The sequence below is a fragment of the Rhinolophus hipposideros genome (assembly GCF_964194185.1).
Source record: "Rhinolophus hipposideros genome assembly, chromosome: 14".
NCBI classification, from domain to species: domain Eukaryota; kingdom Metazoa; phylum Chordata; class Mammalia; order Chiroptera; family Rhinolophidae; genus Rhinolophus; species Rhinolophus hipposideros.
In genome coordinates this window covers 7,358,464-7,385,621 of record NC_138060.1, presented here as the reverse complement: position 1 = coordinate 7,385,621, position 27,158 = coordinate 7,358,464, and positions in this window count along the sequence as shown.

The following is a 27,158-nucleotide window of genomic DNA, read 5'->3' as shown; positions in this document are numbered from 1 at the left end:
ACAATAATAAATACATGTTTTAAGCCACAAAGTTTGTAGTAATTTTTTTTATATACAGCAGCAAGAGGAAACTAACACATACCCATTCTAATCTCTTTCACTTGTCCTTTCAGTCTCTTTTCCTTGGTTCCTTTCTTCACCTGTAAATGTTCTTGAACTTCACTGGAGTCTGAGTATTCTTTAGGATAGTCCTTTTTCACCATCATCCTGTTTATTGCTTCTATGTCCTTATCACCCACCCACCATGTTATTCTTTGTACTGAGTTCCTTTCCCAACACTCACTGAAATTTTTCTTTGGAATTTCCTTTATAAACTTATAACACCCAGGCCTATCCTTTGACTTCCTTCTCAGTGTTTCTTCAATAATTGATAAAGTGGGTGGCAGAACCTACAATCTCTCTGCCTTTTAAAAATTGACTTTATATTTTAGAACACTTAAATTTACAGAAAAAATGAGAATATAGTACAAAAGTTTCTGATATACCCCTTTAATCAGTTTCTCCTACTATTAATGTTAATATGGTATGTTTGTTATAATTTATGAATGATTATTGTGTTATGATTAACTAAATGTTATATTTTATGCAGATTTCCTTAGTTTTTACCTAATATTATTTTCTCTTCCAGGATCCCATCCAGGACACAACATTATATTTTGTATTGTGTCTCCTTAAGCTCATCTTGGCTGTGATAGTTTCTCAGACTTTCCTTGGTTTTGATGACCTTGACAGTTTTGAGGAGTTCTGGTCAAGTATTTTGTAGAATGTCCCTCAGTTTGAGGTTGTCTGATGTTTTCCTTATAATTAGACAGGGATTACAAGTTTTAGGGAAGAAGACCACAGAGGTAAAGAGCTCTTTTCATTACATCATTTTAAGGGTACGTACTATCAACATGATTTATGACTGTTGATGTTGAGTTTCCTCACCTGGCTGAGGTAGTGTTTGCAAAGTTTCTCATCTCTAAAGTTCCTTTTCTCCCCCCTTCCATATTCTACTCTTTGGAAGCAAGGAGTCACTATGCACAGCCCACACTACAGAGTAAGGAGTTATACTTCTCTACATTCTCTTTTAAATCTCCTGCCTTAAATTTTCTTATAGAGCCTTAACTTGTTTCATTTTTTCTTTATCACTTTGATTTTCTAAATATAGGCCTACACAAATGTCCTGTGTTGGTGGTGTCTACATTTCCCCCCTTAGTCCAACTCTTCCACTCCAGTGGCTTCTCTATCTTCTCCTTCCCACAAGAGGCTCCCAAAGGTGTAACTTTAGATCTAGCCCCTCTTCTGAGCTCCAAACATGGATATCTCTGCAATATCAACCTGTGAAACATAACAGTTCAACCTTCCCCAAACTGCACTGTTCATTTTCTCTCCTTCTTCATTTCCACTAACAGCTTTTCTAATTGCTGTGTTGTCCGGTCATGGACAACAGAGTGATATCAAATCTTTCTTTCTTGTACCTTACTCAGTAATGTAGCTTCTCTGAACTCCTCCATATAAAAATCTCTCTCTCACTAATCTCTTCTTTTTTATCCCCATGGTCATCCAGAGGCAGTGCTCATTTTCTCTTATCTAGGTAGTTTTAGCTGGTATTTGATCATGTACCTCTTTCCTCACAGTCTATTCTATGTCCATGGTTGCATGTTTTATTAAATATAGCTGAGGTTATAGTATTCTGATACGAATGTCTAATGACTCCCTATTAGTGAATACCTTCTTCCTTCCCTTTATCCCTCCCTCCTCCCCTAATACACTCACTCCACCACTACCACCACCACTAACAATTATTGAATGACAGGCATTTTACTGAATACAAGTGTGATAGAGACAAAAATTGTTAAAATATGGCTCCTGTCAACCAAGGTTGACAGGACACATTCTTCACTGTGACATGCAAGGCACCAAATATTTTAGTCCTTACCTCCAAATATATCATCTGCTCACTGTTATCAAAATATGTCTATATAAATACTGCCTTAAGCATATTATTTAATCTTTCTAGAATGCCCTGCTTTCTGAGACAACCCCTTTACAAACACACAGATGAGAGTACACACACACACACACACACACACACACACACACACACACACTGGTATTGTCTGTATTGTCTTCAAATTCATGAAGCATTCTGCTATTTTTAACACAAGTTTTTTGTTGCTTTGTTTTCTTTTTTGCTAAAGTATAGCCCTTTGTGTACATGTCTTTTATCCTTTACCAGGCTGGTAGTTCCTCCAAGCAAGTGCTCATTTCAGTTATCTCTTATCTCCTCTAGTGATTGCATAAAGTGGACACTCAGTAAATCATTTTGATGGGTTATCTTGCTTTGCACTCCAATAGAGAAGTTCTTGGAGAGAGAAACAGTGCCTAGACCATTACTGTAAACATTGACCTGTGTCCCATCAACACGATTAAGAATGGACTGTAGTTTGTACCCAATTTGATACACATCAAATAATTACTTACCTCACATATAAAGGGTTAGAAATACTTTTCTTTCATCACTAAAAAATATTAGTGATAAGAAACAAAGTAAAACACATAGCCCAGGGTATCTGTACCTACATAAGTAGTAGCTTTTACTTAGCAACTTTTAAAATCCCTTGCCAACCAAGATATGTTAAGCACCTTTCTGCTATTTAATTGTGTAAAATGACCATGGTTTTAGAGTTGAACTAGTAACTTTTCTTTTCTGTGTACTTTCCAGAATCTGTTTCAAACACAATTTTCAATTTTGAATAATAACATTTAAAATCAACCCCAAGGTAAAAGTTGAAGGACGACATAAAAAATGAAGTCACTTTTCATGTGTTTCCCATTGGCAAATCACTGTTTCTTCTGCCACTAGGCTTCATCTAATGATATGACCTTTCCTGTGCTAATAGACAGCAAACAAAAAGCTGCCAGACTGTGATAAAATATAGGTTTTCAATATAAAATGAATTAAGCAGAGAAGATTTATAAAGGTCAAAATCATGGAAAGAATTAAGTTGAAAAAGCAATCTGTGTTTTGATACATGTTGTATCAGGTTTTCTCCAAGGTTATTTTTAAAAATCTTAATAACTGTATTAGGAAAAGTATCTTTTTTTAAAGTAACACTAGAGTAGTGTTGACTAATGTTTGTTTGGGCTCAAATGTTAGTTTATTCAACAATTCTTTATTATGCACCTGCTATGGGGCAAGCAAAGGGCACACTAGTGAAGAACTCAGTAATGATCCCTGACGTTTTGCAATTTATGGTTTAATAGGAGATACAGGTAAGCAAATGTTCAACTATTCTATACAGCAGGGTCACGCTGAGAAAGTGGAAATGCTGATGGAAGCTGTACTTATCTCACTCAGACTTCTAAGTTAAGCCCTAAACATGGAGATCACCAGGCATAAAGGAGTGGGAAAAGTGTTGCACTCATAAAGGGTGCAAAAGCACAGAGGAGAAAGAATAGTGTGAATTGTGAAACTGAGAGTTAATTGTGGTGGGAGATCAAGTTTGAGGGTGTAAAATATTATAAACTGGTGATTCTCAAACAGGGGAGATTTGGGCACCCAGGGGACATGGGTCAATGTCTGGAGATATTTCTGCTTGCCACAGCTGAGTTCAGGGGGATGAGAGGGACACGGTCATATATAAGGTAGAGGCCATGGACGCTGCTAAACATCCCACACAGGACAGCCTCCACAACAAAGACTGGACTGTCCTGGGCTAAGAAACTTTGTTATAGATAAACATGTAGACTTAAATGGGTGTTGGTTCACAAATGTACTTAAGGAATTTGGGATTTATTTTGGGAGTCATAGGGCACCATGGGAGGATGTAAGCACATGTTGTCTGTCACTCTGACAGCCCCTCTATTATTATAGCTGAACTTAGGTATTTATTTATATTGAGTCTCACTCACATGATAGGAAAATTGTGCTTCCTATGAATCTCACCTACCTATCTCACAGAGGTTGAAAAAGCATTATTCAAAAAGTTTGCTAAAAAAACTTAAAAGCAAAAAGAAAGGATGATTTAATTCATTCATCTTCACCAGTCACTACATATATGTATATAATATATAACGTATATATTATATATGTATATATAATTTATATATATACACATGTATATGTTTGTTTTATTAGACTCTCTCCTGACACACAGACTCAAGCATGAGCATCCATCTCATGAATATGAAGCACTAGAGATCAATAAAAGATACACTGGTCCATGGTGCAGTTTCAACTGGAAATGAAAAAGCTGGTACATCCAGAGAAAAGAGTGTGGAGACAGAGCCAGGAGTGCAGTTTCCAGGCTCTCGGCTTCACTTGGAAAGGTGCTCACTGGGTAGTAAATGGCCATCAACGGTGATTGAATGGCCGTCGGCTGTGGCTGGTTGGCCATCAGCTGTAGCCAGTGGGCCATTGACCACTAGTATAACTGCTGTGGCTACGCTAGCAGGAAATGGGGGCTAGCAAGAAGATGGTGGCTGAGCCTGCAAGTGGTGCAGTGAGGGTTGCGAACAGTGTGGCTCCTGCTTTCTGTTTCTCCAATCCAGCCGCTGGTGAGAATATAGTGGTATGACTCCCCTACCTATGGCTCCGTGGGTGTTCCTTTTTGTCCTCACCATGTCCTGCGTTTTTATGTGGGGAGCTGGAGCTGAGACCCCGCCTGTCACCTTGCATGACAAAGAGGTATCATTTAAAGTTCTAGACCAGGGTTTCTTAATTTTTTATATTTAATTCCAGTCCATTTTGGTCAGGTGATAACATTTAAGACCTTTCTTTTTAGAAATACACACTTCTTCCCCCAAATATAGCATCTAACTTCAGGGTTTCCCATACCCTATAGAGGCACAGTGACTTCTTACATGATGTGGATGTTCCCCAAAATATCTAAAGGCCAGATAGATAGCCACAAAAATTTGTGAAAGGAAATCTAGCATAATTTAGAATCATCCAGAGAAAGTGTTACGTTTTTTCATCAGCAAGGAACGCTTTCCAAAAATGTTCACCAAGATACCATTTGTGTCGTTTTGCAAAATATAAGTAATATTGCATCACAGCCAAAAAATTCAATGGAAATGAGCAATTTTGTTATGATCCGTAATGAAGACAATATGTTGCTCTGGTTACAATAACCTCTGTGATGAACAATTCTGTTAACCACGTGCTTTCTGCTGATTCTCATCCATCTAATCATTACTTTTCCTAAAAATAGTGATTGATTATAGTCTCAGTGTTTTGTAAATGGGAAGAAAGGGTGAACTGATCTGTGCCTGAGTTTATCACTGTTCCAAGTACGAAACTTTCAGTTCCCTTTATTCTCTTTTGCCATAGATGTCTCAACTAATTACCTTAGTCAGGACAGAACAGCCCCAGAACACACATACCATTGTAAACACACACACACACACACACACACACACACACACACACACACACAGCCTTTGTCACTTTTTGGAGGAGATACACATGTTTATTTAAAGGTTTCTAGCTTTACTGATGTAATAACCATTAGCTCAATCCATTTTCTACTTGTCATTATACTCATCAATTTTCACACATCTTAGTTCTGTACAGAGAATCTGAGTGTGCTTTATCTCTAATTCTTGCTATGATTTCTAGTAATTTGTTCACTTGAATGAAATTCCATTATAAGAGTCAGAATGTCCCTTGATGTTCTTTAGATTGGGATTTTGTGGACCCCACAAATCTTAGGCAGAAGTTGACATCTAGTCAGAATCAAGGTATCCACTGGGACTGTAGTTCTCATCTGGGATTCAGGGTCTTCTTACAAGCTCATTGGTTGTTTGCAGAACTCATTTTCTTCTCATGCTTTTCATGTGCCTGTTTCCATCTTTAAGCCCGTGATGGCAGCTGGAGTCCTTCTCATGTTTCCAATCTCTCCCTTCTTTCTGCCACATTTCTCTGACTCCAGCTGGCTAAAATCCTCTGCTTTGAAAGGCTCATATAATTAGTTTGGATCAACCTGCGTAACAGGATATTTTTCTCTATCTTAAGGTTCGTAACTTTAATTATTGCTACAAAGTCCCTTTGCCATGTAATATAACAGGTTCCAAGGAATAGGGTATGGACATCTTCGAGGGCCATTATGCTGCCAGAGAGATCTACAGATAAAGTATCATGGAGAGAGAGAGAGAGAGAGAGAGAGAGAGAGAGAGAGAGAGAGAGAGAGAGAGAGATTCTAATTTGAACTATCATGGAAGATCAAAATCACAATGAGATATCACCTCACACCTGTTACCATGGCAATAATAAAAAAGACAAGAGATAACAAGGGTTGATAAGGATGTCAAGTAAAGGGAACCCTTGTGCACTGTTGGTGGATATATAAACTGATACAGCCACTGTGGAAAATATTACGGCGGTTCCCCAAAAATTAGATGTGGAACTACCATATGATCGAGCAATTTCACTTCTGGGTATATATCCAAAGGAAATGAAATTAGGATATTGAAGAAATATCTGTATAATTATTTTATTGCAGCATTATTCATAATAGCCAAGGTATGGAAACAACCTAAAGGTCTGTCAACAGATGAATGGATAACAAAGATATGGTATATACACACAATGAAATATTATCCAGCCATGAGAAAGAAGGAAATCCTGCCATTTGTGACAATATGGATATACTTTGAGGGCATTATGCTAAGTGAAATAAGTCTGAAAAAGATAAATGCTGTATATCACTTACATGTGTAATCTAAAAAAGCCAAACTCATAGAAACAAAGAAGGACAGTGGTTACCAGAGTTTCGGGAGTTGAGGAGATGTTTGTCAAAGGGTACAAACTTTCAGTTATGAGATGAATAATTTGGGGGAATCTAATGTACAACATGGCAATTATAGGTAACAATATTGTATTATAAACTTGAAAGTTGATAAGAGAGGTGGTGGAAGTGTCAGCTAATGCTGCAGTGGTAATCACCTTGCGGTAGGTAAGTGTGTCCAATGAACAGTGTACACCTTAAACTTACATAGTGTTACATCTCAACTAAAAATGAATAAATAAGAAATAAATATTTCGAAAACTAAATGATAAAAAAAACCCTATCATGTAAGAACTATCTAATTAGGATTGTTAAAGGTGAGACCATTTTTAGCTTGGCCTTGAGGTTTGGATAGAATTTTGATTGGTGGAGATGAAGTTGATCATTTTAAATGAAGTTAATAAAGTATTTAGAGATCTGAAGATGAGGAAGAATGAGGGTTTGGACAGTAGTTTTGTCCAAGGATGAAAAAATAAGATGGAGTCAGGGAGCAGAGATCCTTAAGTTAGGATTAACAGTTTACTTTTACTAAGAATATACCCTATACCTTGAAGACATTAAACAAAAATAGGTATTAAAATTAAATAAAAACATTCCTTAAAGGCTGCAAGTGAATGAGAGGGTCAATTTTGCAACGGTTGGATAAAATTATCAACAAGAGATATAGTGCTACTGGTATGATGGGGCTTGGGGAAAGGTCTGAGAATTTATGAAGCCAAATAAAGATATGGTACCTCTTAACAATGCCTATATAAGAACTTCCCATTAAAGCTTTGATATTCTTTATGAAGTAAAGCCTCAGATTTTACAGATATTCATCCTCAAGCATCATTGTAAATGCTTGTTTCCTCTACAAATGTGAATGACCTGGAAGTGATCCCTTTCCTTCCTTCATTCATAAAAATAATCAAGTGTAACATGACTTGAAAAATCTAGAGTGAAAAAAATTCAGAACATATAATTGAAGAAAGATCCCATTTGCAGTAGCAACTGAAAAGATAAAAGGGAATAAACTTAACAAGGAATATGCAAGACTTACGTGAAGAAACCTTTAAAACACTGTCAAAAAATACAAAAATGACTTGAACTAATGAACATTATTATATTCTAGACAAAAAGACTCAATATCATAAAGACATCATTTCTTCCTATTTTAATTTAAAATTTAATGTTATGAGACCAATAAAAATACCAACAGTTTTCTTTGTTTTTCTTTTTTTACTGGACGAACTGACTATAAAATTTCTATGGCAAAATAAACAAGAATACCCCCAAAATAAAAACTCTAAAAAAGAAAAACAGAGAGGTAACACTAGCCATTCCAGACAGTAAATCATACCCTAACATTTTAATAATTTAAACACTATGGTAGCAGTCCAAGACTAGACATAGAAACAAATGAAATATGATAGAAAGTACAGAAATAGACCCAAACACATGCATATAGTAAAGAAGCCATCTTAGGTCAGTGGAAAAATATGAATTAGTCAATAAACAGTACTGGGACAGCTGGATGGCTATCTAGAAAAAAGTTGTATCTGCAGGATAAATTCCAACTGGATCAAAAATATAAATGTAAAAAGTGAAATCATAAGAGCACTAGAAGAATACATGAGAAATTCCTTTATGATCTTTCTTGGAAGATCAGAAGTCATAAAAGAAAAGGAATATTTAATTACTTTAAAACGCCTTCATAGTAAATGCAGCATAATCTAAGTCAAAATACACTAATTAATTGATAAATACTATATTTGCAGCAATATTTGAAGTAGTGAAAATATTGGAACCATTTTAAATTTCATCTGTAGGGACCAGTTAATAAATCATGCTTGATCCATACATAGAATACTATGCTGCTATAAAAAAGAAAAAGGGAGTTCTCTATGTGTTGGTACAAAAAGAATTCCAAGATACATTATGAAGTGAAAAAATGCAAAGTGTAAAACAATGTTTTAGTATGCTACTTTAGGTAGAAAAAAGAAATTGTGTATATATATATATATATATATATATATATATATATATATATATCCAAAAAATGTATATACATTTTAATAAAGGAAAAACACTGTACTAAAATTGTAATACTCAATATATACCAATAACGAAAGATGAATACAAGTCACATTTGACTTCCGCAATTGCAAGAGGTGCTCAAAGTGGTTACCGTCAGTTTAATTTTAATACAGTTTTTTCCTTTATTAAAATGTGTATACATTTTTTGGCCCTGTGTGTGTGTGTGTGTGTGTGTGTGTGTGTGTGTGTATTTAAATTTGTCTGTGTATGGATAGAAAAACTAGTTCTTATCTAGAAGCTGGGAAATTGGGAGGAGTGTGTCACAGTTGAGAGTAAGATTTTTCTCTCAATCCTTTTTTATATTACTTAATTTTGTATTGCTGATTCAAAAATTTGAATAAAACATGTCTAGTGATACTTTTCTTTTTCTAGGCAACATTATTCATTCTACCAATTCCTGTTTCATTAAGTTATCATAGGGGACATGTACCAACTGCAGAATTTCTTCAAGGCATCAGAATTCTATGACATCAATTAAAAAAAATAGACCTCGTATGCAGTGCTTTGTGGCGCTAAAATGCAAAAACACTGCGTGAGCATTGCTCAATTTGACCAGGGTGAAGTCCTTCTGGGTTTTGGCCTTCCACAGCTTCATAGCCACTGCCAAATAGTTGGTCACACTCTGTAGCTCTCTGAATTCATCCACCGGGCTATAAAATACAATGCCAGGGATCTGGGTAGCCAGGTGGTGGGGACTGGGGCCAGGAACTGTGCAAGTCAATTCAGGATTAGGATATAAAGTCAGCTAATATGAGGTCCGCATGAGACAAATGCTGGCCAGTATCCCCACTCTAGGTTTCTTTCTCTGCATCCCCTGCCTCAGTGAATTGGCCCTGCCCTCTTGCCTGTCTAGAGCCCTGTGAATTTCAACATGGGATAGTGTCAAAGGAGAGAGAGAGGACATTAGACAGAAAAGGAGAAAATTGCCATTTTCAGCTTTTTGTACACAAATGGTATTTTCAGTTAATAAGATGTTTTGCAGAAACTGCCTAATAGTTTCTTTAAAACCATTTTTATATTATGTTTGTGTGTCTTTCTTTAAAGAGTTAAATTCTAGGAAAAGAGGCCTGGATCCTTTAACATAGGGCAAGCTGTGACTCTGAAGATCATTTCTGTGCATACAGAGGGCAGATGGCAGAAGGGAACAGGCAAGCTTAGAATAAATGAAATTCCATTCCAATTAAGAAAGGATCCTTGGAAGCACCTCAAGCAAGCTAGAATTACTGTCATGCCTGTTGATGTTTTAATCTCTGCTTTTCTATTGGGTGAGAGGCATATAAAGGAGCCGAGAAATAAAGCAAGTAACTTGAGAAACCAAATGAAGTTTTTTTTCTTTATAAATTTTAAGTAGAAAGAAGCTGGCTGAAGTTGAGATGAGAGCACAGCATAAGTGGTATAAGAAGAACAAAGGCTACGGTGGTTTGGGTAACTGACCATGGTGGATACGATTTTAATTCTTTAAAGAAGCCCTAGAAAAACTGGAAAACAAAACAGAAAACCCAAAACAAAACATATTGCAAGGGACTCACTCAAGCTTTGGAGGGAAATTCAAGGTTAAATGAAACAATGAGCAATAGAACTGAAGAGGAGTTAGAAAAATATCCACTTTCAACTGGCATCTTCCCCTTTTCTCTAAATTTTGCATCTGGTTTAAAAATAGTATTTCTCTGTGTTTCTGCTTTCTTGTTCAATTGAGAATTCAACTTCAGATAGAGCCTGAGTAGAAAATTTCGCTAAATCCTGTGACTGACTTAACTATACCTGTGGGAAGCTACTCAGACCTTGAAGCTGTAATTTTGGTTTCACTCTGAATAGCTGACAGTTTATTCAAACAGTGGGCAGAGGGTCCGGAGAAATGTAGAGGCACCAAAGTGGTAGCGTGAACATGCAAACCTACAAAATAACCTTGGTAAATACAGCCTGTAAGCCACGCCCCGCCACACACCTTTTTTTGGGTTTTTGTATGTGTTCATAGAGGACAGCCCTGACATCTGCTGTTCGGGCAGATGCAGTTTTCAAAACGAGAATTAGATCTTAGGTTGTCACAGCCTAAACAGTAAGAAAAGCAAACAAAACTTAAAGATGATCATTGAAGTATATTTAATGCTTATTTGTGCTACTCAAAAGCCAGTAATTTTGATCTTGGTATTATTTTAATAGAGTAGTTTTCAAAAGTTTTAAACAACAGTGGAACTCATCTTTCAAATGTCATCTTTTACAGGATTTGGACAAACAAACAAACAAATAAAATAAACAAATAAAACAAACAAAAAATAGAATTTTAGTAATTTTAACCCTATTTTATAAGTTCACATTTATAACAGTTTTATCTTATAATACCAGAGAAAATAATTAGGCTGTTTTGACAGATTGATAAATTGAAAGCAAGGGTTATTATCATAGTCTTATGACAGTTGTAATATTTTATCAGCTTCAACACCTAACAAATTTTTGTACTTTGTTTTATGTATTTGCACAACTGGGAGAAAATCCTAATTCATTAAACAGGAGCAAACGACACTCGTCTAGACCACTCATTTTGCACTCTCAGGGCCTTCTCAGGGTACAGAATAACACTGATTCTGAAACACCACAATGGGTGCTAGATGTTTTCCTACATTTATTCATTAACGTTATCTACTGCTTACATAATTAAGCTGTAAGTGTTCACATTTCATAGACACTGAAAAAAAGGACATTTTGGGGTATTTTTGGTAGAAAATACTTTAAAAATTTGTCTTATACCATAATAGGAAGTTTGATATAGTTATTTATTTTTTTTAATAATTTTTTTTTTTTTTTTTTTTTTTTAGATTTTATTGGGGAAGGGGAACAGGACTTTATTGGGGAACAGTGTGAACTTCCAGGACTTTTTTTTTTTTCCAAGTCAAGTTGTTGTCCTTTCAATCTTAGTTGTGGAGGGCGCAGTTCAGCTCCAGGTCCAGTTGCCAGTTACTAGTTGCAGGGGGCGCAGCCCACCATCCGTTGCGAGAGTCCAATCGGCAACCTTGTGGTTGAGAGCCCAAGCTCCAACCAACTGAGCCATCCGGGAGGCAGTTCAGCTCAAGGTGCCGTGTTCAATCTTAGTTGCAGGGGGTGCAGCCCACCATTCCTTGAGGGATTCGAGGAATTGAACTGGCAACCTTGTGGTTGAGAGCCCACTGGCCCATGTGGGAATCGAACCGGCAGCCTTCGGAGGAGTTAGGAGCACGAAACTCCAACCTCCTGAGCCAGGCCAGCCCTGGTATAGTTATTTTTTAACAATCTTATATACTTCAATGCTTGCCTCTATTAAATAGAGTCACTTCAAGTTTCAAAGCAGTAAAATGAGTTTTGTTTTGCATATTAAGTCCAAGATTTGGTTTTATTGTTAATATTGTCAGTAACTATAAGGATAGTACTACTACAACTTGAATCGCCTAATGAATCTTAGTCATATTGTACAAATTATTGGCAAGACACAACACCTGATGCAAATGTTAATCTAATGCAAAAGACATGCACAGTCTGAATAATTAATAAAAAGACATGTATGCAAAGCCACATAAATTTTTAAAGACTATATTGTTTTATAAGAAGTTCAACTTTATGCAAAAAGATGTGAAAGCAAACATTATTTTGAAATTTGTAGTTAAATGATTTTACCTGAGAGCATGGTATCAGGCATTAAAACTCTCTGATGTGTTAAAATTTGGTATTCAAGACTTTGAACAAGTAGGTTTGTATGTTACAGTTTAAATAATATCTAAAAATGCATGAAGTAATGTTTGAATTAAACAGCTGTGGGACTCCTGAAGCACATTTTGAAATATCTTTTAAGATATCTCAATAGTGGAGTCAGAGTTTTGGGATCTAGGGTTGGAAACAATTAGTACAAGCCTCAAATCCTGAGCTTTCATGTTGGTGTATAAATCCCATAAATCTCTTAATCACTCCTAGAGCAAGCTTTCATCTAATTTTCCCAAGAGAAAGTTATCAAAGCAATTCTCGGAGTTGAATTAGGGCATGTTGGAGCTCTTCAGAGGATAGGCTTCAGATATTTCTCATAAATCAATATGTCTCTCAAGCTTGTCAAATATAATAACTGTGTTAAATTCATTTCTTCAGAATGTTGTACTATGACATTGTGTCTTCATATTGTTATTACAAAAAGGTTGAGTTACTTTTCTAAAAAAGTATAAAGTTAAACCTTTGTAAGTAAATAGTAGGGAAAATTTTATAAGACTGTCTCACAGTAAATTTTTCTGGTTTGGCCTTTAGTTCATTTTACCATTTTTCCATATCAACAAATGGTATTTTATTGAAGACGTTATGAACTGCAGTAACTATTGATGAAGCTGCAACACCCACATTTTTCTCAGTAGGCTCATAATTCAGTTGGAAGCAAATAAAATTAGTGCACGTAATCTTCATATTACTGACTGGACTTAAACAGGACAATTACCACGGTCTATAGTTATAGCTTGATTACAACTTTCACTTTCTTTATCAATTAGGTAATATGAAATGAAACCCATTTAAAAATATGTCATCTTCATATCTCAGTTTGCTCTCCCTCCTGTTGTCTATTTCTCCCTCCTGTTGTCTATTTCACTCTGGTAAGTGTCTCTTCTCTGTAAGTAGGCAATGTGTAACGAGTCACTTTATTCTAAAGAATTCATGATAATGATTTTAGCCATTTTTGAGCCTTGATTTGTACTCACATTTTCCTCACTATCATAATTTTTCAAGCAATCTGTAAAAGGTAATATTACAACTCTCACTTCCACTAGCTAGTTGTAAGAATAGTATTTGCACTCTCATCTTCTTCCTGTTTTGTCCTTACGTTGATCTGTGAAAGTACTAAGGGAAATACATTCTTTCAAAATATATATAAATATAAATATAAATATAAATAAATATATATATATATATATATATATTTTTTTTTTGGAAAGAGTACTTAACGTGAGATCTTCCCTCTTAACACATTTTTAAGTGCAGAAGACATTATTGTTGACTATAGGTACAATGTTGTATTCTTTTTCCTCTTTATTTTAGTGGCCACGTGAGGCCCCTGACGGGGTGTGGCGCCACCTGGTATGGTGGGTAATACCATGGGAACGCAAAACAAACTTCAGGAGGGTAGTTCAGAGGACTCACTCGTGAGATACAGGGAGGATATTACTGTATCAGGGGTGACTACAGCTAAAGCATTACCTGGATCGCCAGATTCAGCAGTCAAGTTTAGCCTCCTTGCTCAGATATATTTTATTTGGATAGAAAAAGCTTATAAAATTTCTACTAAATCCATCCACATGCCCAGATGTGAGAAAAAGTTGTCTTAGTAGATTCTTGGTATTATAAACACCCCATTTTCTACCAAGGCACAATAAAAAGACCGTTATAATATAATATAAATCTATAATATAACATAATATAATATAATATAGTATAACATAAAGCTAATTCTGGTTTAGTGCTGACCTAGTAAGGGGTCAGAAGAGGGTCTATTAATTTAAATGGAAAATATTTATTCTTGTTTTTGGAATATATTTACACATATATATATATATATATGAATGTGTCTTCATTCTGGAAATTCACATTGCTCACAAAAATAATAAAACCACACTAAACTGAATCAAATAATAGTCCAAGTATGGTTACCTGACTCAAGAGACTATAAATTTATCTCCTTTCCCATTCTTCTTTGCTGACCAGTTAGTTCTTCCGGTTCTACTGCAGGACACCACTGATTGAGGCAAAGTGGTAACTTTGAAAGAAGCGATTTCTCTCCATTTGCTAATAGCTACCTTATCTGTTATGTAGGAAAACTGAAGTATTTTGCCATACACCCCATCTTCCAGAAAAAACAAACAAACACACAAACAAAGAAAACCTATTTATATAATTTAGGAAGACCTTAAATAAGTGGTACAGGTGATACTGTCAATAAAATTTTGAAGGTATGACTTAGCATCTTTAAACAGACATTCTCTCCAAAGGTAAGGTGCATAGACTGTGCCTCATTTATTTGATTTTTGGCAGGTAATGTAGAAGTCTAATGACTATCCATTCTGTGTCTCTCATTGTGTTTTATACAATATACACAAAGAATTTCAGGTGGATGGAAGATATAAGTGTGCAAAGCAAAACTGGTAAACCACTTGGAAAAGTAATTTGATAATGATTAGTAAACTTAAAGATATATCCATTTCAGGTATGTACCCTAACTCTTACACAAGTGCATAAATATGCACATAAGAATAATCATTACAGTAACTGAAACAACTAGGGGAATAGACAAATGATAGGCAGCTAAAATGAAAAAATTTTCCTTATATGTATTGAAATACAATGTTGGGTGAAAAGCAAATTTCACAATATTTATTATACCATTTATATAAAATTATTTAAATACAGTTTATGTAGTACGTATATACAGATATGAACAGGAAAGACACACACCATCTTCAAATAGAGTTTGCCTCTGGGGAGAAAAACATGAAGATAACTAGGTCCAGAGGAATATAAATGGGGTTTCAAACTTATCTGTAATATTTTAGCTCTTTTAAAAAAATTGCTGATGTAAGTATGATAAAAGTTAACATCTATCAATTCTGGGTCATGGATACCTGAATATATACCATATTATTCTCTGTACTTTGCTGCTTATTTTAATCATTTCATACCAAAGTAATAAAATGATAACTATACATCTTAAAAATAAATTAATGAGTTAAAAACCAAAAATTCATACAACTAAATTTTTAAATTTTATCTCCCAAAATAACTATTGGTAATGAAGATATTTTAAAAAGTAAATAACTGACTTTAGAAATAATAAAAACTGAACATTGCGTAGGACTTAGCAGTGCTCAATATGTTCTTTAGACAAAAATTGACTGTCTTCAATGCATTGACTTCAAGAATTAATTCAGAGAAACTACTTTAAAGCCTGAGGCGAGTGGCTGAAGGGAATAATGAAAATGATTGTAGAAGTTTATGATTTCAACACTGGGTCTTTGTAAAAATAAAGAAAATGGACAAATTTCTAAAATAATCTAAATACATAAGGAAAAACCTAATAAGTGAAATTAGAAAGGAAAAAGATGCAACTACAGTGACAACAGAAGTGAAAATGAAAAGAGAATATTATGCACACTGATATAATGTTTTTGAAAACATAATAAAAGGAGCATTTCTTTTCTGAAAAAAATATACGTATAAAATGCTGACTCCAGAAGAAATAGGAAACCCAAATAAAAGATAACCAAGGGAGAAATTAAGGCATTTATCAAAGGCTCTTGCCCCCAATCATATTATTAATGAATTCTTTAAGATTAAAGCAATAGATAATTCTTTTTTTTTTTCAGGTGTACAATTCTGTATTACATCGTCTATAAATCCCATTGTGTGATCACTACCCAGAGTCAGTTCTCCTTCCATCAATAGATAATTCTTGCTCATTATAAACTATTCTGGACCACTGAAAAATATCAAAAGCTACCTAAGTCATTTTCCAAAGTTAACAAATCCTGAAATCTCCATTTGTCAAAGATAGCATTAAAATGTACTCTATAGATCTGTCTCACTGCTATATAAGGTGCACATTAAAAATACCTAACAATAGAATTAATATATTAAAATATTTCATCATATGATATCAGTATGTTAACTTATCAATAGCACAAATAAGTAAAACCATAAAGCAGTCTCAACAGGTATTAATGGACGACATTCTGATGAAATATAATGCTTATTACCTATTTAAATCTCTTTAAGACTAAAACTCAAACTAATTATCCTTAATAAGACAACAAATTTCTATTTCAAATGAATATTCAATATCATACATAACAATGAAATGCTAGAGGCATTTGTGTTAAATTAGAAATAAAACCAGAATTCCATATCTAGCATTGTACTTGAAATTCTGGAAAAGGCAAAAAATAATTGTATATATACGTGGAGTAAAATAGAACAAATGATCATTATTATTTGCAGGTGATATACTTTAAAAAAACCCAATAGAACCCCTTGAAAGTCTATTAGAATTAATAAGAGTATCATAGATACTGAATATATATATGCCATGTTTCCCCCAAATAAGACATGGTCTTATATTAATTTTTGCTCCAAAAAAAAAATACATTAGGCGGTATGTTCAGGGGATGTCATCCTGAAAAATCAAGTTAGGGCTTATTTTCTGGTTAGGTCTTATTTTAGGGAAAAACACGGTATATACATATATATATATATATATATATATATATATATATATATATATGTATATATCCTATTAGCTTTTCAGCATATCAGTCAGAAAATGTAATTTAAAAAGAAAAAGACATATTATAAACCTCTCTCTCTCTCTCTCTATCTCTCTTTCTCTCTCTCCCATTAACAGTAATAACAAAAACATTGCCTTGTGATAAAACTAAATGGCAATAGTAATAAAATATATGGGGGAAATACCATACTGTTTAAAAAAATCAACTTGTATATATTAAGAGAAAGCAACAACACAGGTTTCTATATAGGAGCAATAAACATCAGAAGGATATTTGTTATTCTCAAATCAATACATTAATACAATAATTTTTTTTTTACGTGACAGAATAATTCTAAAATTGATCTAGAAGATAAAAGAAGTGAGGTGGCAGTACAGTGTCTAGCCCATGGTCAACACTCAAGGTCTGTTACATAAGACAGCTTACAAAGAGAAAACCAAACCAGGAAAGGAAAACCACAAAGTGTGGTGCGATGGAGCTATGGAAGAGGAAGTTCAAGAAAAAAGGAAATGTCAACACAACTGAAGAATCAAGAAAAAGAGGATAAATTCGGTAATTCGGATGTCAGTGTTGCACTTCAAAAGAGGGGACCAACAGATGATCGATCTCTTCCCCACCTAACTGAAACAATTGAGAAATTCGTCAAAAAGAGTAAGGCATATGGAGGCCGAAGTATTGGCGTTATTACTAATAACAGTGATATTGTAGAATGTGAATCCCAGGCTGCAGGCTAGTGGCCCAGTCTTAGAGTTATCAACCTAGTCTCAGCACCAGCTGGACCTGGCTGAAAACAATTGAAAGCACACTGTCTCTGGTTAGACTTGTTTCTAAGAGGAGAGAAAAAGGGGTTGGGTCTCATATCCAGCAGCACTAGCCTGGAACTTCCCCCTTTGGTCATTTCATGCACAGGATACTATTTAGCACTGAAAAGGAATGAACCACAGCCACACTCATGAAGAATAAACCTCAAAGATATAATACTAGCAAAAGCAGTAACTCACAGAAGAACCCAAGCAGCAACTGTTCCATTTATATACAGCTCAAAACAGACAAGGCTATACAACATATTGTTTAGAGATAAACACATAGAAAGGAAGCTTTTAAAGCCAAGGAGCTATTATCATGAATGCCAGGGGAGAGGTTATCTCTGGGGCCAGAGTGGGGCGGTAATAACAGTCACACACAGGGGCCTTCTAAGTCACGGGCTATGTTCAACTTCTTAAGTGATCTGTAAGTCAGCACTTACAGATCTGTAAGTGCTTGATATGCATGATATGTTTCAAATCGAAAAAAATGGAGAAGTGGTATAAAAAGAAACAAACTAGAAAACCCGTCTCTCTATAATACATATATCTTCATTTTCCTAAACAAAACACCACAATTAATTAAATGTAGGGGTCTTTTTTGGAAAGATATCAGTGTATCCCTTCCCACCTTTTGCCATAATATGTTTTTTGACTTAAAGAAAACAATTATTAATTTACAGAAAGGTACAAAAATAGTACAAAAGGTTTATGTATCCTTCACCTTGCTTACCCCAATGATTATATCTTACGTAATTATGGTACACTACCAAATCAAGCTGACATTGTCTGTATAGTTCTATGTCATTTTATCACAGGTGTAGCTTTGTATAACCATCACATAATCAACATACAGAACAATTTTGTCACCACAAATTCCCTCATGCTGTACCTCTGTAGTGACACTCAGTCCTGGCTGCCCATCATCCCTAACCCCAGGCAGCCACTAATCTGCTTTCCACCTCCATAATTGTGTCATTTTGAGAATGTGATATACAGGGAATCACCTACTATGAGACTGGCTTTGCTTACTTAGCATAATGTCCTTGATCCACCCGAGTTGATGAGTGTATCAATAGTTCATTCCTTTTTATTGCTGAGTAGCACTCTATGGTAGGATGGACCATCGTTGAACCATTCCCTCATTGAGAGACATTTTGATTGTTTCCAGTTTTTGGCTTTTATAAATAAAGTTACTATGAACAATCACATACAGGTTGTAAGGTGGAAATAACTTTTCATTTGTCTGGGATAAATGCCCAGGAGTGCAACTGCTGTACCGTATGGTAAATATATATTTAGTTTTTAAAGAAACAGCCAAAATTTTTCAGATAGGCTGTATCATTTACATCTCCACCAGCAATGTATGGGAGATCCATCTGTATTTGGTATAGTCACTACTGTTAAAATTTTAACTGTTCTCATATGTATGTAGTAAGACCTCATTGTGGTCTTAATTTGAATTTCTCCAATGTATAGCTGTGTTGATTTCCTATTGCTGCTGTAACAAACTACTATCACAAACAGTGCCTTAAAAACAACACAGATTTATTCTGTTACAACTCAAGAGGTCAAAAGTCTAAGCTGGGTGAGCAGGGCTGCATTCCTTCGGAAGACTGAGGGGAAGCGTCTGTTTCCTTCTACGAGCTGCCCGTACCCCTTGGCTGCTGGCGCTTTCCTCCGTCTCAGAGGCAGCATTATAGCGTCTTCTCTCCTCTCGGCTCCTGCCTCCGTTTTATAAGGACCCTTGTGATTACATCGGGCCCACATGCATAATCCAGAACAATCCGATCTCAAGATCTTTATTTAATAACTTAATCACATCTGCAAAGTTCCTTTTGAATGTAAGATAACATATTCACGGGGTCTGGGGATTAGGATGGTAGGTTTCCGTTTTTGGTTTTGGCGGGGAGCATTGTTCTGTCCGCCATAGCTAATGATGCTGAGCATCTTCTCATGGGTTTATTTACCATCCACATATCCTCTTCAGAGATGCCTTTTGTCATTTTCTAGTGGATCATTTGGGTTTTGTTTTGCTTAACTATTGAGTTATGAGAGTACTTTGTATATTTTAGATAAAAGGTCTTTGTCAAGTATATTCCTTTGAGGCTGTAGCTTGTCTTTTCATCTAAACAGGGTCTTTCACAGAGCAGTTTAAATTTATTGTTTTTCTTGATGAATCATGCGTTTTGGTGTCAAATCTAAGAAATCTTTGTCTATCCCTAGACCATGAAGATTTTCTCCGATATTAAAAATACTTTCAAGCTTTACATTTTACACTGTAGTACATAATCCACTTTGAATTTTTTGCATAAGGTGAAAGGTTTAGATCATAGTTCATTTGCTAACACTTTCTATTTCTTTGTTAAGACTGTCTATTATCCCATATGTTTCAAGTGTTAGTAATTACTCAGAATCATTTTTATGACAGTTACTTTAAGATCCTTGCTTGATAACTCTAACACCTGCATCATCTTGGTGTTGGCACAGGCATATGTTGATCGTCTTTTCTTAGTCAAGTTGAGATTTACTTAGTCCTTTGTATGATGAGCAAGTTTCCACTGAAGTCGTTATGCCATTCTTAGGTCTGAGGTCTCGATCCCACCTACCTTACTCTTTCTAACTTTCAGACTCTTTTATATATAATGTCCAGGGTTTTAGGTGTGGCTCGTAGGAGGAATAGTGAAAACTATGTTTAGTCTATCTTTCCAGAAGTGGAAGTCTCCACATTTACTTTTAAGGGCATTTTGGTTATTGAGGACAATTATGTCACAAAATTTGAATTCAAAATTTCTTTTTCTTAGTTTCTATCGCCAGTGTTTGTGTATATAATTGGTTGCAGGTGAGTAGTTATTGCAGGTGACTGCATCAGTGAACTGGGATTTATAACTTCAATAATTAGCTCCAAAATCAGAGGATTTGGATTGAAAAAAAAAGTTTTAGATTAATTAGAACTATTAACTAGATTTTTCAAACACATAGCTTCTAATATCTTCCCTTGATAGACCTAAAACTTTTTAAAGCCAATTGACTTGGGAAAAGTTAAGTAATCTTGTACTTTATGTGAATCTCACCCATGTAATCCTATGTCTCTAATCAGAGTTGTCATATTTGGTTGTACAGATTGTGTATAACGCCAGGTGTGAAGTGCTAGTCACAATGTTTTCTGCTGTGAATAGGATTCAGGAAAGACAAAAGTATCATGGTTCCTGGCTTCTAGTCCACCGTCACCTTTTATGATCTTCATTAATCTTACTTGGTTTAATTAGAGCAGAGTGACTCGTTCAGAGTCATCCAGCAATCCTCAGGTGCATAGATAATCCCCTAACCTCTCTCTTCCTTCCACATAACAACACACTGCTTAAAATGTACCACTGGGAGCCCAGTACTTAAAGGCTACGATGACATAGACGAAAGGAAGTGGAGGGAGGGGAGTTACAGCTGACAGCAAGGTGATATTTCCATTAGGATTTGCTTCAAGTAACAATCGGAGGGGGAGATACAAAGGAGAAAGTGACGGTGTGAGAGCCAGCGGTGCAGGGGCGGGGGGCTGAATGTTTTTCTCTTCTCACCTGGTCAAGTGGTAGATAAGGATGGATATAGTCCTTTCGTTTTCATTTCTTCTGCTTTTATTTTTCTTTCTTTTTTTGAGGTAGGTAATAACATAAGGAGTAAAGCATTTTTATTTTAAAGCAGGAAGCATAAGCACCTATGAAGAGGACTTTACATTTTCACCTTAAAATATGAAAGTACCCAGAGAAGGGGAAATGTGTGAATAAATATGATGTTTTCATTTTTATGAGCTGCCACCAACAGGAAGAGAGTTTTTTTGTTTTCTCTTTTTTTCAAGAAGGGCGCCGCCCACTGTGGCCCATGCGGGGATCGAACTGGCAATCTGGATGTTATTAGCTCCACACTTTAACCAACTGAGCTAATCGGCCACCCTCTCATTTTTAAATTAATATTGTTGACAACCTAAAAACTGAAAGTTCAATTAAATGAAGGTGTCAACGCATTCCTAAATAACTGACTTTATAATGTAAAATATCAATTTGGGGGGTTATCTCTAAACATTCTTGAAAGAATCAAGCAATTCTCAGATGTTAAAAAACATTCATTTATGTAAAATATAACAAATGGATTACAAATTAGTTTTAATTACCCGCTAAAACCAGTAGACTCCCACACTTGCAAATGATATCTATTTATAAATAATTAAAAGTAAAGAGATTTAAGTAGTTTTCATAAATCATACCTTTCTGGCATTAGCTAGAAATAATGAAATTTTACTTTATCTCAAACTCAAATTCTGATAACGTGTAAGTCAGCTTCTTTGAGTCTCAGCTCATAAAATATATTCTTAGCTGCTTTAGCCATTTCATAAGGTCATTATGAGTGTAAAATAAGGGATTTGGAAAGTGTTTTAAAAGAAAATGTGCAAGTTGTTAACATGGTTGGTAGTTTATACGTTGATTTAAAATATTTTGTAAGATTGAAGTTAAACACTTTAACATGAACTATAAAGCACTGCATAATCTGGACCCCTCAGCCATCTTGCTGACATCAGCCCTATGGCTCTCTCTGACTTGGCTGCGCTGCATCGGGAGGGGGGCTGCATGGCTGGAGCACAGGAGGACTACCTCCATGGTAACTCTTTTCTCCTCCAGGAGGAAACACTTGTATGCAGAGGGTAGAACAATCCCAAGAATTTGCTGCACAGGTATCCTTCACTAAGCCGATTTTGAAATACTTAAAATAGGTCATCTGCTAATGGCATTGCAATGGCAGAAAGTCTGCTGACACTGGCCTTTCTGCTTTCCGTTAACTAGTTGATGCTATAGCTTTGGCTGGAGGGGGAGTTTATCATTTGAGGTCTAATTCTTTCATTGTTGGGTAGCAGGAATTCTTTAAGGGCCCTTCAGCCTAAAGGCAAAGAAAGCAGATGCCATCGGCATCGGAGCCGATGAAACTAAACTGCACCGACTGGAAAAACACATGTCTCTTCTAATATTGGTAATGTCTTAAACTTTACCTTTTAAAGCAAAGAACTTTGTTAATTTTCTTGGTTGGAGACACAAAGAATAAGTCTTTCTCTTCTGAATTAGCTTGCTAAGGCTGCCATAAAAAATACCCCAGACTGGGTGGCTTAAACAACAGAAATTAATTTTCTTTCAGTTCTGGAGCTAGACATCCAAGGTCAAGATGGTTGGTTGGTTTCTTCAGAATCTCTCTCTTTGTCTTTCAGATGGTTTTCTTCTTTCTGTTTTCTCACATGGTCCTTCCTTTATGTATGTTTGTGTCCTATCTTCTCTTCATTAAGGACACCGGTCACATTGGATTGGGACCCACTTTAATGACCTTCCTTAACTTAACGACCTCTTCAGTGACCTTATCTCCAAATGAACTCACAAGCTGAGGTACTAGGGGTTTGCACTTCAACGTATGAAATTTGGGGGAGCACAATTCAGGTATAACACCTTTCAAAACTATTTCTGATAGTTCAGTTAAGCCATTGGAATGAAGCACTTACAGCAACTTCTCATAACATCAGTGCCTCGGTAGATATGGTATTCAGACCTTGGACTTCGATATCGGCTAAATCTAAAAAGAGTTCAGCCTTTAATTCCATGTAATTCTGTACAGTAACCCCCCTTATCTGCATTTTCACTTTCCATGCTTTCAGTTCCATAGTCAAATGTGGTCCAAAAATATTAAATAGAAAATTCCAGAAATAAACAATTCATAGGTTTTAAATTATGCACTGTTCTGAGTAGCACGATGAAATCTCATGCCACTTCTGCTCCATTCCAGACAGATATGAATCATCCCTTTGTTCAGTATCAATATGCTGTACATGTTACTTGTCCGATAGTCACTGAGTAACCATCTAGATTATCAGATCGCCTGCCATGGTATGACAGTGCTCGTGTTCAGGTAACACTTATTTGACTTAATAATGGCCCAAGGCCATTCAAATAACTTTCATTGAGTATATTGTTAAAATTGTCCTATTTTATTAGTAGTTATTATTAACTCTTACTGTGCCTAATTTATAAACTAGACTTTATCATAGGAATGTATGTATAGGAAAAAACATAGTATATATAGGGTTCGGTACTATCCACAACTTCAGGCATCCAGTGGAGCTCTTGGTACATATCCCCAGCAGATAAAGGGGGACTACTTGATGTTGATATAATGTAGATTAGCATAAATTTTCTAGAACTCATACTCATTCACTATGGTATTGTGCTTTTGTTATAATGACTTTATTGAGATATAATTCATGTACCTCCAAATTACCATTTAAAGTATACAATTCTGTACAACCACTAATCTAGTTCCAGAACATTTTCACACAAAAAAAACCATATCCACTAGCAGTTTCTCTCCTTTCCCCATTACCCCAACCTTTGGTAACCACTAAATTATTTTCTATCTTTATAGATTTGCCTATTCTAGATATTTCATGTAAATGGAGTCACATAATATGTGGCTTTTTGTGACTTTCACTTAGCATGTTTTCAAGGTTCATGTATTTTGTAGCCTGTATCAGTATGTCATTCCTTTTTATTGCCAAATAATATTCTATTGTATGGATATATGACATTTTGTTTGGGAATATTTGTTTATTCATTCATTAGATGGAGGATGTTTGCATTGTTTTCACTTTTTGGCTATTATGAATAATGCTGCTATGAATATTTATGTACAAGTTTTTGTGTAGTCATATGTTGTCAATTACCCTGGACATAAACTAAAGAGTTGAATTCCTGGTTCATACGGTAAGTCTATATTTAACATTTTGAAGAACTGCCAAACTCCTTTCCGAAGTGATTGCACCGTGTTACACTCCCACCAGAAATGTATAAGGGTTCCAATTTCTCTATATTCTTGCTCACACTTGTTATAGCCCATTCTTTTTATTTACTGTTTATCCTGGTGAGTCCAAGAGTACATATTGTATGATTATTTATATTTTTAAAAAATTTGTTAAGGTGTGTTTTATGGCCCAGAATGTCCTCTATGAGGTCTGACAATTACGTTCATGAACTTGTTGCAATGATGTTGCTAAACTTTTTTGATATCTGAGGGGTTATTCACTATGAATTTGTATCAACTGGACAAACAGTTAACCTAGTTTACTATTTGGAAAAAAAGGCTGCGTGAAAAAGATAGGCTATCTGAACTTTTCAACAACAATTCATGGCTCTTGCATCACAGCAAGGCACCAGCTCACACAGCACTGTCTGTGAGGATTTTCACCAGTAAACAAATAACTGTATTGGAAAACCTTCCCTACTCACCTGATCTGGCCCCCGATGACTTCTTTTTTTATCCGAAGATAAATTTAGACCATTACAATTTAGAATGTCCTTATTCTCACAAGGATGAGTCAAGTTTTAATTTACTCTCTTTATATTAAAATAAAAATTGTTTGCAGAGAAAGTTAATTGAATAAGTAAATTCTCAGGAACAAACTGTAAAATCTAAGAACACATAAATCTTTAACATAAAAATCTAAATAGTTATTATTATTTCTGTTAACAGGCCAGAAAAATTTCCCACTTAGAAACATTTCAATAACTTGTTTTAAGGTATTTCTTTGGTCATTCATCCATTCAATAAACATTTATTCAATGCCAACTATGTGCTAGACACTTGCAATATAGCATTGAAAAGCAGACATAGCCCTCGTGGAACATGGTAAAAGACCCAGCTCTTCTCCCCTTCCATCCTTCCTAACATCAACAGAAGTCAAATGGCTGCAACTTGAGACAAGTGATATAAAGGAACCCAAAGAGGATGAGATATAAAAAAAGAGTAGGAGTGAGAATTACCCACTGTAAATAGTGCTCCCATGGAGACCTCTCTGGTATGGAATCTTAATGAATGAGAAGGCTGAGTGACTGAAGAGAAGCACGTTAGACAGGGGGACAGCTCGACTAAAAGTCGAGGCTGGAAATAAGTTGGGAGTATTCTATGAACTGAAAAAAGAAATGATGCCTAGTAAGAAACTGATGGTAGGGGAGAGTGAGAATGGCAAGTATAGTGTGATAAAGTTGGGAAAGACGCAGCCTGCAGATCAAGCAAGGCCTCACAGCATGAAGTTTAGGGCTTCCCCCTTAAAGATACAGTATTTACATTTCTGTAGTCACACAACAGCCTAGCCCACTGTCCCTCCATGTCTTTCCTTAAGGAAAGAAGAGTCTGTGAGACTGTGCCTTTCTGGGACTCTGTTCCATCCTTGTGTTTACACCTTATGTCTCTCTGTCTGATCCCCAAAAGATGGTTTGCAGCCAAAGACGGGTAAGATATCTCATGGGAGATAACAACCTAAGCCAGGCGGAACCGAGTGGGGACCCCTAATGAGCTGCCTTAGAAGAATAAGGGAAGGGGCCTTGCCTCCCCTTCCCACTGCCTGGGAAAGTCTGTTACAGGCCCTGGCTTTTTCCTTGCACCTGTTTGTGAGAGAAGTCATGAGGACAACAAAGATCAGTTCTCTCCACTTATCTCAACGGAGCTGTTACAATATGAGAGACTTGACCCTGAGAAGGTACATACCTTAGGTAAGACATCATGGGACCTTGTACTTCGGCTGTATACAGACAAAGGGAGATTAGAATAGACATTTTTCTACTATGATGTATGAGTCTCACAGACCTTGTAAGAAACAATGTTACTTTCTTGTAGTTGTATACCTATCAATAAAAACCTTCAGTCAGCCTTATTCTGGGCTCCAGTCCTCTGAGACTGAGAGACCCTTGGCCTTCTGAGAGATTTAACAAACATTAAGTCTCTGTTTGTTTCTTTCTTGAAAACTTAACCCAAACCCCCGCTTCTCGACTCCTCACTGCCCTTGTTGCGCGGGACACAACAGATTTATGCAGCAAATAAAGCAGGACTATTTGGGGCTACATGGTAGAATGAAAAACCCTTAGGACTTCGCTCCTTTTATATTAAAAGAAAAACATTGCTTCCAAAAGTACTTCTGTCAATGAAGTAGATACATTTGCACCCTCTTTTTTTGTAAATGGAAATATTTGTACATATCAGTTGTAGGTCAAAGGACTTCCAAGTCAGTTTCATGGCCTAAAACATCTTGGACAGTTTAATAATGAGATAAGGCAGTTTTAGGCTGAATAACCAAAAAACGTCTCACTAACAACAGTGCCTAACATTTATTGAGTACTCACAATTATTAGTGCTTTATATGACTCAACTCATCC